Source organism: Stenella coeruleoalba, assembly GCF_951394435.1.
Source record: "Stenella coeruleoalba genome assembly, chromosome: 4".
NCBI lineage: Eukaryota > Metazoa > Chordata > Mammalia > Artiodactyla > Delphinidae > Stenella > Stenella coeruleoalba.
Window position 1 is genome coordinate 64,422,080 of NC_137149.1, and position 15,126 is coordinate 64,437,205.

General features: G+C 42.4%; 1 protein-coding gene across 14 annotated transcripts in view; it reads right to left on the reverse strand.

Moving 5' to 3' along the window:
* The window catches only part of RBM47 (RNA binding motif protein 47), a 237,747-nt gene that overhangs the window by 83,151 nt on the left and 139,470 nt on the right, over positions 1–15,126 (reverse strand). For 11 of the 14 annotated variants that reach the window (XM_079919112.1, XM_079919113.1, XM_079919114.1 and 8 more), the window contains one exon: positions 9,339–9,423. The exons of 2 other annotated variants lie outside the window; for them this stretch is intronic. The gene's annotated coding sequence lies outside the window, so the exon portion shown is untranslated. Of the gene's footprint in view, positions 1–823; positions 1,237–9,338; positions 9,424–15,126 lie in introns of those variants that run through there. One more of the 14 variants, XM_079919116.1, reaches the window with a different exon arrangement.

Consider the following 15,126-nt stretch of genomic DNA (forward strand, 5'->3'; position numbering starts at 1 on the left):
CTTGAAGCAGGAAAATATTAATTTTATTATGTCTTGAGCATATACCTTTTGAAATATTCTTTGTGATGAAATGGGAAGCAAGTACAAGCACTTTTGCTGCATAATAAATTATGATCGTAGGCTCAAGGAAAGTCATGTGTGTGACTGAGTTACAGACTGAGCTACAGCTGCTTTCATCATGGAAAGCATGGAACACTATTTTTACTTGAAGCAGATGAACTATGGCTTATCCAGATGTGGGTTTTTGGTAGACAATTTCTGGAAAAATGAGTGAAGTGTGCCTGTCACTTCAAAGAACACAACTAATAGTATTACTATTTGTTTCCAATGATAAAATTTGAGCTTTCTAGCAAAAGTTAAAATTTTGAAGAACTTGAATTCACCACCATGAGCTTGACAGCTTGCCAATAATTAAGTGCTTTTCTGATGAGATTAGTCGTGACATTATTAAATGTGATTTTTAAAAATATCGTCTAATGAAATGTGTCAATATTTGGATCATCTTCACAACTCAGTAAACTAATATTTTCCAAATGACCAATTCACGATGTTATAGAATCATGCATAGTAAAAGATCCATTCAAAGTACAAGATAAACCAGTGGATTTTAATATGAGTATGAAAAGTTCATTGATATGGTTTCAGATTCTACACTGCAACTCATCTTTAAGAAACTATCTCTTGTAGAGTTTGGGTTTAATGTCAAAGAAGAATGTTCTCAATTATCTGAAACGGCTATTACAATACCCCTCCCTTTCCCAACTACATATCTTTGTGAAGCTGAGTATTCTTTGTTTACTTTGATAAAAGTAACATATCTCACCAGATTGAAGGCAGAAGCAGATATAAGAATACAGCTGGGGCTTCCCTGGTGGCGCAGTGGTTGAGAGTCCGCCTGCCGATGGAGGGGACGTGGGTTTGTGCCCCGGTCCGGGAAGATCCCACGTGCCGCGGAGCGGCTGGGCCCGTGAGCCATGGCCGCTGAGCCTGCGCGTCTGGAGCCTGTGCTCCGCAGCGGGAGGGGCCACAGCAGAGAGAGGCCCGCATACCGCAAAAAAAAAAAAAAGAATACAGCTGACTTCTATCAAGCCAGTAATTAAAGAGATTTGCAAAAATATAATGTGGTTTCTACCATCTACTTTTTATATAGTTTTTCATAAAATGTCATTTATGTTAACATAAGAAATTACGATTATTTAAGTACTTAATAAATAAATAAATATTTTTAATTTCTTAGTTTGAATTTCCAATGTGGTAAATAGTAACAGATACAACCCACATAAACAAATACACTTCAGGTTCCTCAATAATTCTTAAGAATGTAAAGACAGGGTTGCCAGATTTAGCAAATAAAAATGCGGGATGCCCAGTTAAATTTGAATTTCAGATAAACAACAAATAATATTTTAGCATAAGTATCCATGCAATATTTGGGACATACTTATAACAAAAAATTACTTATTGCTTATCTGAAGTTTACATCTCATTGAGTGTCCTTTATTTTACTTGCCTGTCAAGATGTGCTGAGCCCAAAAAAGTTTGAAAAAAGCTGCAGTAGACCATGCCCCTCACACATGTACTAACACTCTAATACCAACACTTATTAAACACCCACTGTGTACCAGACCCAGCACTAAATTCTTGACAAATATTACCTCTTCAATCATTCCAAAATCCTATGTGGCAAGTATTATTATGATCCCTAGTTAACTAAAGCTAGTTATTGGGGGAAGGCAAGACTGGAACTCAGACACCCAAATCTCAGCTTGTAACTATTAGGCTTACACTGAACTCTGAATAATGGAGAATCCCAAAGATGATGGGGTTTTCTGTGTATTTGCATCTCAAATTTTAGCAAATCGATTTCTGTTGCCTCTCTTCTCTCTGTCTCATAGTTGTGTGTTCTGCTATCAGAACAATGATGAAAACCAAGGCTGTGTGTCAGGGAATTCTATCCAGAACTGGCCATCAGCATTTGACTCAGAGCAGACTTTCCTAATGGATGCTTCCCTGGCCATGACAACAGCACTGTTCCAGGCTGGGAATTCTAGAATGGAGAAATGGTGCACAGGCACTGCTCGTTACTGTTAATTGGAAGCTGCTGGGAGCTTGGTGCTGGGCTAGGATCGTCCTTGAGAATAAATTGGTAAGTTCTCCAAATGAATCTGTACTAGCTGAAGCAGATGCAACCATTGTTGTAAGTGAGCCAAGGTCCTATTATTTGTATGATCATGACCCAGGCCACTGGATATATTTAATGAGCTCAGGTTTGACAGTAAACAAACTAGAGAAAGTAAATTTTTTTATGATCCAGGATGGGGGCAAGGGGTTGCCTCATGATCTGCAAATACAAAAATGAATTTGCTTGCAGCCAACTAGGGGCCCACCCTCAATCACCAAGGGCTATAATGAAATGTACAAAGTGATAAACATATAAGGGAGGGAGGGAGAAAGAGAGATACTAGTCTTTCATTCGGGAAAATTTCTTTAACAAAGGGAAGATTTACCTTTCAAATCTCTTTTGTTTTGTAAATTTGGATTTTTATTAGATGTGAGGCACACTACATTATACTAAAGGCAGTTGTGTAACCAGAAGCCAAGGGTGATAGAACTTTGAAAATTATCCTGGAGGAGAGGATGAGACAAGGGGAGGGGGAAAAAAGGGTAGATCAGAAAAGAAAAGATGCCAGAACTGGGGTGTTAGATAATGAATATGTGCATTTTAGAAATCAAGATTTAGTGAGAGCCTAGAGAGCAGGCCGAGGGAGAAAGAGGGTTTGGGGAAACCCAAGGGCCCTTGCTGTGGGGCATCTGAAGGAAAAGTAAGAGTCATTTTTTACTTTTAAAACTGTCAACTTTGCCATTCGCCTCAGGCCCACCAGGCAGGGCTGCTGTCTGAGTTCAGATACTGGCCCAGCCCTGCCCTGGTGGCGGGATCTGCCTTTCCAGCGGTCTCTCTATCTGCACACTCAGTCTAGATAACTCAAGCACTGAAAGGAGTGTCTGCAGAGAGAGGAAAAAGAAAAAGAATAACAAGCTGAGATGCAAGCACGGCTCCCTCCTCAGATAAGCTTGGGTGACCAAGGAGTGTAGCTTTACCCTTCAAGGAACCCTCAGAATTTATTCTTGTGAATGCTGAATGTCAAGGAGGACACAGCCAGAAACTGTGACTCATCAAATTTCCAACGTCAAGACCAGAATGCACAGTCTGGATCCAAGGACTGGCTTTGCACTCAGAACACTGAGAGTCAAGGCCTCTGCCTGCTTCAGATACAAAGGCGGTGGAGCCATGGGGCCCGGCCTTCGCCCCACCAGCCCATTGCTTTTCCCTGTCTTCAGCGCCTGGAGAACAGGGAGTTTTATCCCACTGCGTTTGAGCTACAGGCCCTTATGACATCTCAGAAAGCGATCTGCCTTGAAAAGTGGTTGGATCTGTACATGATGGTCACTGGCCATTGGTATAGAGCCAGAGAGTAAATATTTTCGGCTCTGCAGGCCATATGGTTACATATTTTTCTTTCTCTTTCTTTTTTGGGGGAAACGCTTAAACATGTAAAAACCATTCTTAGCTACATACAAAAACTGGCAGCAGAGCAAGCCATAGTTTGCTGATCTCTTACTCAGAGCAAGGGCAAAGGGTGGGCGGCATAAACTGGAGGTTTCTGCACGCAGTCTGGTTGTCATAACATGAGACAGCTGTTCCATTGCCTTCTTACTGACAAAGGCTACCTAATTCTCCATCGCACTTGCCGAGTCTGACATTCTCCACTTGTGGAGGCATCTTCCCTTTGCTATGATCCTCTTCAAAGAAGAATCTAGCTGTAGATCTGGCAGGAAAGTAAACCTTCAAATGATAGTGTTATATAGTCAGAAAATTAGATAAAAGGCATTTAAAATAAGCTAGAATATTTTTTAACAGGCTAGTTTTCCATTCTGAGTGTGTGTGTGTGTGCATGAGCGCATTTCTGTTTAAAATGAACACTCCATATATCACAAAATTCCAAACCTGGAAAAATCTTCCGATGTAGCCTAGTCCATAAATGCATGAGCGCATTTCTGTTTAAAATGAACACTCCATATGTATCACAAAATTCCAAACCTGGAAAAATCTTCCGATGTAGCCTAGTCCATAACTGTTTACATTTGAGGAAACTATGACCTACTTTGGTTAAATGAAATATTTCAAGTTACACACTAGCTGGCAGAAGAGCTTGAGCCAGAAACTTGGTTTCCCGATTTCCAAATTAGTTCTCATTCTACTACTCTACTTTATAGCACATTGCCAAGTTAGTACTAAAAATTCAATTCAACAAATACTTATAAAGTATTTCCATACATGCCCAGCACTGGCTCAGTGCTCTGGGATACAAAACAAGTGTAAGAGAAGAGTCCTGCCCATGAAAAGCTTTTGAGCTCACTGAGGCGCACACACATGAAACAAATATATTCTGTCTTACATTGTTATGTAATTATACAGCTAAAACAGAGCTGATGATTCTTCCTGTAATGACAGAATGGTTATCTTTGCTGTTCAATATGGTGGCCAGTACAGCCACGTGTAGCTGCTGAGCACTTAAAATGTGGGTAGTGCTACTGTTACCAACCTGGGTTCTTGGACCCGTTAATCAATAAAAATTGATAAGAGGCCAGAAGAGGAAGTTAGGCAAGGCTTTATTGGGACTCCTGCTATAGCCCAAGGGAGCAAAAACAGGTAATAGGTTCCCTTGCTCACTCCCCGAGGCGGGGTGAGCTGGTCCCCTAAATGGGGTGAGGATGGGGTGGATCCGTGGGGGGAGGCGTGGCTTGGTGGTCTGCCCACCCCCTTGGTGGTGCTATGTGCAGGGGTCATGCTCAGGACCCTGCTTTTGCTCCCTGCACCTCAGAAATGGCAGTTGGGTTTTGGTCTTTTTTGTGACATGCTCATAATTTGCCCCAACTGCACATGCTTGCAGTTATTTTTAGTCCCTCATAGTTTCTTTGTATTTTGTTGCTCTGGAGGAGACGTTTGTTCAGGTGCAAGCACTGCAGTAAAGGGTCCCAGGTCCCAGCCTGTCTCATGACTAAGGAAGTAAACTTTTAATGGTATTTAATTTTAATTAGTTTAGATAGCCACATGTGGCTAGTGGCTACTGTATTGGACGTCACAGGTCTAAAAAAATGGTTATAGATCTGGATGGAAGATAGGTAACAAATATTCTGTCACTTCTCCCTGTTGTGCCCTTGATAGAAACCACTGCTGATCACAGAACACTTCCCCTCTGAGCAGGGATGAGCTCTCAGGATTCCCCATGCAACGTTATTCTCAATTGTCTGGACCTGGTATATATAATGAAACCTATTTGCCATCCTCGATACAGATAAAAAGTGACAAATGTGAACAGGAGAAGGAAGTACTTGAGCTGAGCTTAGAAAGGCAACGTTTGGACACATAAAGAGAAAGGGACAAAGAGTGTGGGGCTCTCCAAGTGGAGAACAGTATGATCTGAGGAACTGGACAGAGTTCTCCTGGTTCTAGGACAAGGGGGATGCTGGCCCTGCCAGAAGGGAAGATTGCACTGGGTGAGGTGGAGATACGGGGACAGACAGAAGTGGGACCTAGATTAAGGAGACCTTTGCATTCCAGGAGTTTAGACTTTTTCTCAAGAGCAACAGAAGCCCCTGAAGGTTTAAGCAGGATAATGACAGGAGAAAAACATATTTTAGGAATCTGATCTGATAGTGAGCCACAAACAGGATTGCGTAATGGACACATACATTCAGAAACCGGTAAGAAGGCTATTCCACTAATGTTTATGGTTTTCCTTTAGGAAAGTAATACTTGTTTATTAAAGAAAATGTATGAATCACAGAAAAGCAGATATAAAAATTAAAACTAGACCTCTACCTTTCACACTCAACCGTAGCTGGCATTTTGATGCAGTTTCTTCTGCGTTTTGTTGGGTTTTCTTCCCCCCTTCCGTGGCTATTGCAATAATTCAGGAATAAAGTTAGGACTAGGAAGGTGGTAGTGTGAATAAAGAGGAAAAGCCACAAAAAATTTTTTTAGGTGAGACAGCAGAGTGAAGAGAAAAGGTCATTAGCGTTAAGGGACCTGGGACCTGAGTTCTAGGCTTGACTATTTCAATGGGCCGCCTCTCTCTCAACCCCTAGCCTTGGTTTCTGCATTTTAGCATCTAGGGACTGGTCTAGATCAACTTCTTAATCTCTTCTTACTGGTGTCTAAGTAAAGGTCAGATGAGATTTTCAAGACCTTCCCCCAGACCTACAATGGAACTGAAATGTGTCTGTGTTATATCTCTGTTCATTTTAAGTGAACATCACAACAGATAGATAGCTGGGGTTGTCATAAGACAAAGACGTTCCCATGATCTTTAAGCTGTACCAGTAACACAGAACGGGAGTTCTATTACAGGTGTATCTATTTTATAGATACACCTGTAATCTATAAAATTTTAGGTGTTAAGTAATTAAACTGTATATTCTGAACAGTGTCATAGGGAGGACGTGTAGGTGTGGTTCCCAGGACATGTAATGGGGTGGTGTAAACAGGGGATCCATTCTCAGACAGGACTCCACCAAGCAGTGGCAAAGTCTTCCTAAGACCCAAAGGTTTTTAAGGCCCAAACCATCTTCGCAGACCACAGGAGAAACAAACCCAAAAACAGCTACTACAGAACGCAAATTATGTTCTCCGGAAAAAGCAATACACAGCCATTCACCAGGTTAATAAGCAAAAGTGTAAAACAGTGGTTGTCCATACAGGACATAGATGAGACTCAATCGTGGTGTTTTCAAAAAATACTGATAGTTGGGTCCCTCCTCAGACCAGTTAAATCAGTGTCTCAGCGAGCAGGGCCTGTGCATTGACATTTTTTTTTAAAGTTCTCAAGACAATTGAAGCCTGAAGCATCAGTGGATATCCCAGAACAAGAACAGTTGAAGGGGCCCGGGAGCAGCGTGGGCCTACACTCAACAGACCTCTCAAAAATGACGACATCAAATTCACTCATGACTAAGAAACCAGCAAGCTTGAGAAGGCCAATTCAGTGGAACTTGGGTTCCATGTTGTATATGGTATGTGTATGTGTGTACATGCACGTGTGTGAATTTCCGAATCTGTCAATTAAGTTACTCAATTGCTTAGCAGTACTCTGGATAGAAAATGTGAACAAAGAGCATGAAGTTTCAAAACCTGAGAATCTCATAATGGTCCAAAATGGAAGCAGGGTCAAGTAGCTGGCCTCTGTCTGTTCTATTTAAACCATCTTTTTTTTTTTTTTTAATCTGGCTTTTGGATGGAGGAATTATGTATTGTACTATGCCAGTGATCACCCTTCCCTGATGCCGTCAAGTAAGCAGAGAAAAAGAAAAGTGGACACATTTATTAATGAAAACAATCTCTCACTAGAAGCTGATCACCTTCCTATAAGCGGTAGATGAAGGAAATTAAGAACATAGATTTGGGGAGAATTCAAAGGATTGGCAGGAAAACAGGACTTGCAATCCAGCTCTAGGAAATGATGCTAATAGAGAAGGAAGAATATATGTCTGAACCACAAAAACAAAAAATCTCTTAAGGGCTTTTAAAGATTCTTCAAGAAATGTGACTAAATCCTTATTTTAGGACAGACGTCTGTTCATCTGAAGCCACTTTCCCTCTACCTCTTTCCCCATTGGGTTCATGGTTATTCCTTGAACCTGACACTCGCCGGCCCATGTTGAAACCCTCCAGCTGTTCCTCATTTGATAAGTCACTACCACCCGCCCCCAGTTGCCCTCTGCCTAGTAAACCACTCCTTCCTTCTCCTTCAGGTCTCAGTTAAAACAGCACTTAAATTCCAAGAAACCTTCACCAGTGGTCACTCCTCCCACTGACATTCAGAGTAGGTCCTCTGGTTTTAAACTCCCTTAACTCCTTGCAATTCTTCTTCAGCCCACTCACAACTCAATTATTTAATGTCTGCCTTGCCTACTAGACCAGGTTCTTGGAGGCAGAAAACCAATCCTTTCTGTCTTAATCTCTTAATTACCCAGTACCTGGCACAGAGCCTGGCACATAGTAGGTGCAGGGAAAAACCGTAGTTAACCAATTTACCTGTACCCCTACTGATTTAAGGATTAATGTACTATCACCCATGGGGCCGTATAATACAGAGGTTCTGCAAATCTTAAAGCCTGTATAAATCAGACCCATGTGACTTGGAGAATCCTGTCCATTCTGTGATTACCTCTACAAAGATGCTACTTACTCATGCATTTAACATGAATGTGAATTTGGACTCATTCACACATAAATGGACGCTAACAAATCACTCTGGGGACATAGTAGTGAAATATTCTAAAATAGAGTATTTGACTTGTAAATCCCATGATGCAGAGCACTGGAAGGGAGCCAGGCTTTGGATAAGAGTATCTGTTCTAGGACCTGCTGCCTAAGAGGCTGCTCCGTGATGTCACATGGGTTGTTCTGAATGCCAGGACCCCTGCTTAGGAGGTCCACAGGCTACTCGTCTCAAAACCATCATATGGAGTCACCAAAAACTTTAGTTTTTAAAGGCACTTGCACTTCGTGAAAAATAGGAGGCAGACAACACTTAATGCTGGTCATTTGTGGGTTATTAGAGGAATACTGTGTTTCACCAAATCGAAATCTCCACAAGATGTATCCCAACTTCAGACATGTTAAACTGTGGGGGGGAAGTGTATTCTACAGTTGATGAAATGCAGTGTACACTACAGGAAAAACTCAGTATTAAAAGACTTTAAGCGAAGTCACTCAAATATAGCTTCTGTCATTCTTTTTGACTGTGGGAGTCTTCTGGGGACAATGGTACTTACAAAACATACAGGGCGGGCTTCCCTGGTGGCGCAGTGGTTGAGAATCTGCCTGCCAATACAGGGGACATGGGTTCGAGCCCTGGTCTGGGAAGATCCCACATGCCGCGGAGCAACTGGGCCCGTGAGCCACAGCTACTGAGCCTGCGCATCTGGAGCCTGTGCTCCGCAACAAGAGAGGCCGCAACAGTGAGAGGCCCGCGCACCGCAATGAAGAGTGGCCCCCACTCGCCACAACTAGAGAAAGTCTTCGCACAGAAATGAAGACCCAACACAGCCAAAATAAATAAATAAATTAATTAATTAATTTTAAAAACCAAAAAACATACAGGGTACTCTGGCCTAGTAAATTAGGCAAATACCCAGAAAAAAACGATATGTGTTGGTTTAAAAAATGAGAGAGGATTAACATTTGGCTGTCACTATGTAATGTTCACCTACTTTTCTCCACCCCTGAATGATGTTCTTTTGAGCCCCAGTGAAGATGGAGCGAGATGACTTACCAAACCTCCTCACTGAGCCCAGGAGTGGCTGATCTCTGCTAGGTGACCTAATGCGAGGTGTCCTGATGCCTCTCTTACCCGAACTCTGAAATGGAAAAGATAACACTATTGAACCAGAGATGGCTAAGAAGAAGTATGCAGTAAATGATGGCTAAGTGGTTGGAGGGGAAGAGGTAAGAAGAAGAAATATGGTGTTTTATGATTAATAAACACCTTTGTGTATGCATGGATTACAAGGAAAGCTACATAACCGGTCAGTACAAGAGATCTGCACTGGCTCACATACATGGAGAAAATAGGTCATGTCCTTTTGCCAATTCCACAAGGCTATTCAGGTTGATATTAGCTAAAGGACATTCAAGGGAAAAAAATCTCAGTCCAACAAGGAGAGAAGAGGAACGTATAAAGAGGTGGTGTAAGGGGGAGGAGAAGCTCACGGGTTTGGCCAGGTACTCAAAACTCACCTCTACTGCTTGCTAGCTGGGTGACCTTGGGTGTTTTACTCAGCCTCTCTGATCCTCCTTTTTCTCATCTAATATGAGCCTGTTTATCCACGTGTTACAGACATTGTGACAATAAATAAGACAACATATATGAAGCCCTTGGGGCCCCATATGAGAGAAAACATTCAATGGAGGGCAGCTATGATTATTATATTCATTTAAATGTTTTTCTGCAGAGGCACATTAAATTGCGGTCTTTCAGGGTATATCACCAAACACTCAAAATTGTTTGAAGCCCTGTGAGCTGTTAGTGTTTTAAATATTTCTTTACCTTTGGAAGCCCTTTGCAGCTAGCTTTTCTGCCCATATATGAACAATATTCCCTACCTGTTCCGCTTCATCTTTAATTAAATACATTTGATTAACTAGGCTCTGTACAGCAGACTTTATTATGCTACAACTCACTGAGAATGAATAAAACCCCACAGAAGTCTCACTACCACCCACTCCAAGAGAGACCACAAGTCTGCAAGCTACCTCTGGGAAACAAAATACTGAGTTCTGCTAACTCCCTCAGTTGAACTAGGTAATCATTTGTTCCAAAGTTCTTCCCAACTCAATGGCCTAATTAACTAAGGTTGAGCTTTTGATTAACACAGTGCTTGAAGGAACTTTGACCCACAGAAAGTTGGCATTTGACTTGCTTCTGAGTCCAACTTGTGTCACGAGTGCTGGTTTCAAGGGTAATAAAGGACTGGCTGTTTGCTTACAGCAAATGGAGGTGGTGCCGTGTCATTATAAGGCTTTTCCCTCGACTGTCCACCGAACCCTTGGCAAAGGTAGTTTGCAGCCCACACGTCAGCTTTTGGAGTGAATAGGATGAAAGGCTGTATATTTCCAAACTGAAAAGCACCTAAGTTCTACTTGGCACTTTACCTAAATGTCAGTTGTTTAGGAAACATGAATATGATCCCCTGATCAAAGTGATCAGAGTGGAGATCGGGTGTTGGAGCAGGTGCATGTCCATCTAGTGCTATGTCCATCTAGATTCTGCCTTGGTGAGCAAAGTGCTCTCTCTCATGCCTCCTGAGTTCTAAAACACTCGTCAGACACAAGGCAGAGACCACAGTACCTGAGAGCGCATGTTCCTGCCTGTTATAAGATGAATAGTATCCTTCCTAAATTCATATGTTGAAGCCCTGACACCGCCCCACCGCCCCAGTACATCAGAATGTGACAGTATTTGGAGATAGGGCCTTTGAAAAGGTAACTAAGGTTAAATGAGGTCATATGGGTGGGCCCTAACCCAAAATGAATGGTGTCCTTATAAGAGGAGATTAGGATACATTCACATATAAAGCAAGGGATGACCATGTGAGGACTCAGCGAGAAGGTGGCCATCTGCAAGCCAAGGAGTGAGACCTCAGAAGAAAGCAAACCTGCCAACACCTTGATCTTGGACTTCCAGCCTCCAGAACTGTGAGAAAATAAATTTCTCTAGTTTAAGCCACCCAGTCTGTGGTATTGATGTTTTGTTATGGCAGCCCTAGCGGTCTAATATACTACCTCCCTCTCTGTACCCCCAACCTTATGCCTCAGGACCAGGCAGGGAACAAATGAGGAAGTAGACTAAGAGCAAAAAATAACAGGAGTGGTGTAGACAGTGATAAATAGGAGAGGTACTAAATTTTTAATCTTTAAAAAATACTGGGAAGCCACACAGAATATGTCCATGGCTTGATTATGCCGGAGATCTTTCAGTGGCAATCCCTGGGCTAAACCACTGCAATGAGACGCTTAAAAACACCCACTATTCATCTTTCAACAAATATTAATTGAATACCTACTACAGGTCAGGCCTTAAGCCAGACACTGGGTATAGCAGTGGTGAATAAAAGAGGCATCTTCTCTGCCTTCATGGTATATAATGGTCTGGAATAGGGAGTCCAGGTACTGAGCTAGGCGAGAGACGCCAAGTTGAAACAACAAAGTTGCTGCCCTCCAGGGTGCCGCAGATTAGCAGACCACAGACATGAAACAAGACCATCATGAAACAATGGAACACCAGCTCTAAGACACAAGGGGCAATGGAAAGTGGAAGGATGACTGCAAGTCTGTCAAGGTTAATCAAGGAAGACGTGAGCCAAGTTCTGGAGGATGAATAACAGTCTGCTTGGCAGACAGGGATAACGAATGAGGAGAGGGCATTTTTCAGCCAGAAGGAACAGTGAGTTCCTGGGTATGCGGACATGAGAGAGCGCAGCATCTTTGGAGAATGACGAGTAGTTGGACTGAGGGTGGGCAGCGGAGGGGGCAGCAGGACGTGCAGCTGAAAAAGGCAAGGAACTCACATTTCATTGCACAATGAACCACTGGAAAATTTAAATCAGGAAGGTGGCATTACCAGAACTACCTGTTAGAAAGACTCCTGACCACGATGCAGAGGGGCTAAAGGCAGGGTGACCCATCTGGAGAAGATGAAGGTGGGGACCAGGGAAACAGACAGAGGGATGCCTGGCAGGCAAGGTCAGGGATGCAGAACTGAAGTTGTCATGGTGTGTGTGTGGTACGTGGGCCTCTCACTGTTGTGGCCTCTCCCGTTGCAGAGCAGAGGCTCCGGACGCGCAGTTTCAGCTGCCATGGCTCACGGGCCCAGCCGCTCCGCGGCATGTGGGATCTTCCTGGACCAGGGCATGAACCTGTGTCCCCTGCATCAGCAGGCGGACTCTCAACCGCTGCGTCACCAGGGAAGCCCGAAGCACTAATTTTTTAAGGGTACTACTTTGATCAATGAGAACATGTATTTCTTAAGCTTTTAGTTTCATTTATCTTACATTTCACATCAGTTTCCTCATCTAAATATGGATAATAATGGTACTTCCTTCACAGAGAAGATTCCTTGAGCTCATTAATACCAGTAAGTTAGTTAAGTGCCAGAAATGCATTATTATTAAATCAGCTATTATTAGAGCAGAAATAAACTTTAAAGAACAAATGGATAATTATCAACTGCGCAGTTAACGATAATCCTCCCTCTCAGTGAAAATGAGCCAGAATCTTAAAACTACCACCACAACTACAAAGAGTAAGAACTCATATAATTGTCTTGGAAAGAAGTTGCCTCTAATTTCCTTAATCTCTCCAGAGCCCTCACACAGCTTCTTAGGAAGGGCCCCAATATTTGTGCATTATCATTACTTTACATTTATAAAATGCTTTGTAAAATGCTTTATAAAAATTTCAAAGATTAATGATCCAAAGGGATGTCGGACCTGCAAAGGGAGACTGACTGCAAAGAGACACCAGAGAACTTTCTAGAGAGCTGGGAATTTCTATATCTTGATGAGGGCAGTGGTTCCATGGCTGTATGTGTTCCACATAGCACTAAAAATTGTTTGAATGTTATCTATATGTAAATTATAGTTCAGTAAAGATTGAACAAGGATAAAAGGGCTGGAAGATGAGGGAAAGGGGAGTTCAAGGGGAAATGGGTACTCATATTCCAAACAAAAGTGAAAATAGATTTGAGTGAAAGAACTTGCCCTAAAACCTTTAATTTCCCAAAACACTGTCTCTTGAAATGGATGAAGCTGGCTAAGAATATAAAAAAGCTTCCTTATGCAAGAAACATTTTTAAAAATTCAGAAGTTCTCACCCTCATTATCCTGTGTCCAAAGCACTTTTTACCCCTCGACTCACTGGACAAGCTGCCCTCTTGTGGCTTTGATATATATTTCCTGAGCACAAAAGTGGGCAGTTAGTAAGCTATTCGGGTAGCAAGCCCAGCCTGTCCTTAAATATTCCTCAAGGTGACTGAGAGTGCGTGTGCTGGCCACTTGCACACAAGAGGTACACGGGGCATTCTGGGCTTGTATCATAGCTGCTTTAATAACTAAGAAAATAGGGTTGCCACAAAATACACATGATTTGAGGCTGACATGTTCAAGAGACATTTTAAGGCAATTTAAATTTCACTTTCGCAATATTGTTATCAGCGTATCAGAAGCAAACATCTGTCTCAAACGAGGTGTGTGCAAAGAAAATAGAACTGAAAGTTTCAATTCTACCACCTGTGAATACTATTCAATATTCCAAGGTATGTTTGCACAAAAAAGGAAGACAACAACACCCAGCAAATACTACCCAAACACTCGCATGCGGGGAATCTAGGTGTCTTATGAAACATTAAGTATTTGTTTAAAAAAAGGAAAGAAGGAAGGGAGGAAGGAGCAAATAGCATAGCTTTTCAAAAGTTGCACTATAAAAAGATAAAAGACGGCACAAGCAGTAACTCAAAAGATGACAATATTTTCTCTTTAGAAAGCAATCCATCTTCATACAAGCCCTTTTGTCAAACAAATACATAGAGAAAAGACAAAGATATAGATGGAAATAGATGCTGTATTTCAACGGTTGAGATGTTAAAAATGCACTTAGTCCAGATCCAGTCATATCAGGCTGGACTAAATTAACCTACACGAGGGTCACAGGCACTCCTGATAAATGACTGCTAGATCCATATCCTAGTAGAGCAAGCTTTCTTTTCAAATCAAATCATGTCACTTCCCTTCTCAAAACCCTCCAATGGCTTCTCCTCACAGTTGGAATAAAATCCAAAGTCCTTCCCAGGGCTCCCTCCAGGAGCCTGCGTGGCTCTCTACTTCCATCCCTGCCTCTCTCCCACTCCCTCACTCCCTTCCGGCTGTTCCTCCAACATGCCAGCTTTCTCAGCTCCCTGCCTCAGAACTCACGGTTGTCCCCACCTGGAATTGCCCTTCCCAACCTTCCCCGCCTGGCTCTCTCCGTGACTGGACTCACCTTCTGCAAGAAGTCTTCCCAGACCGTTCTATGAAAACAGCCCTCCAATCACCAACCCTGCTTGCACTCTCTCTCCTCTTTCCCGTCTTTAGTTTTCGTCTATGCAATTATTATTATCTGAAATTACATCGTGTATTCATTATTATCACTCTTTATTATCTCTCTGCCCCACTGAAATGTGAACTCCACGAGAGAAGGGGCTTTTCTCTCCTAAAACAGAGCCTGACACTTGTCAGTCCTCATTATTTGAAAAATGAGATATCCCGGCTTGGGGAGATAATAAACCCTAATGAAATACATTCCAACACTCTATCACCAACAAGTCCTTCCTTAGGTCTACCTCAAGTCTCTCTTACTGCAGCAAAAGCCCATATCCTTTACTTGAATCCCAGAGTGATGGACAGGGGTTGAGCAACAAGCTGTTAAGTAATTCTTTAGGATCACAGACTTTTGAAGGTAAGATGAGGCCTTAGTTATAACCGGCTCCAGCCCTTTTGTTCTGAAGATAAGTACACAGGCTCAGAGAG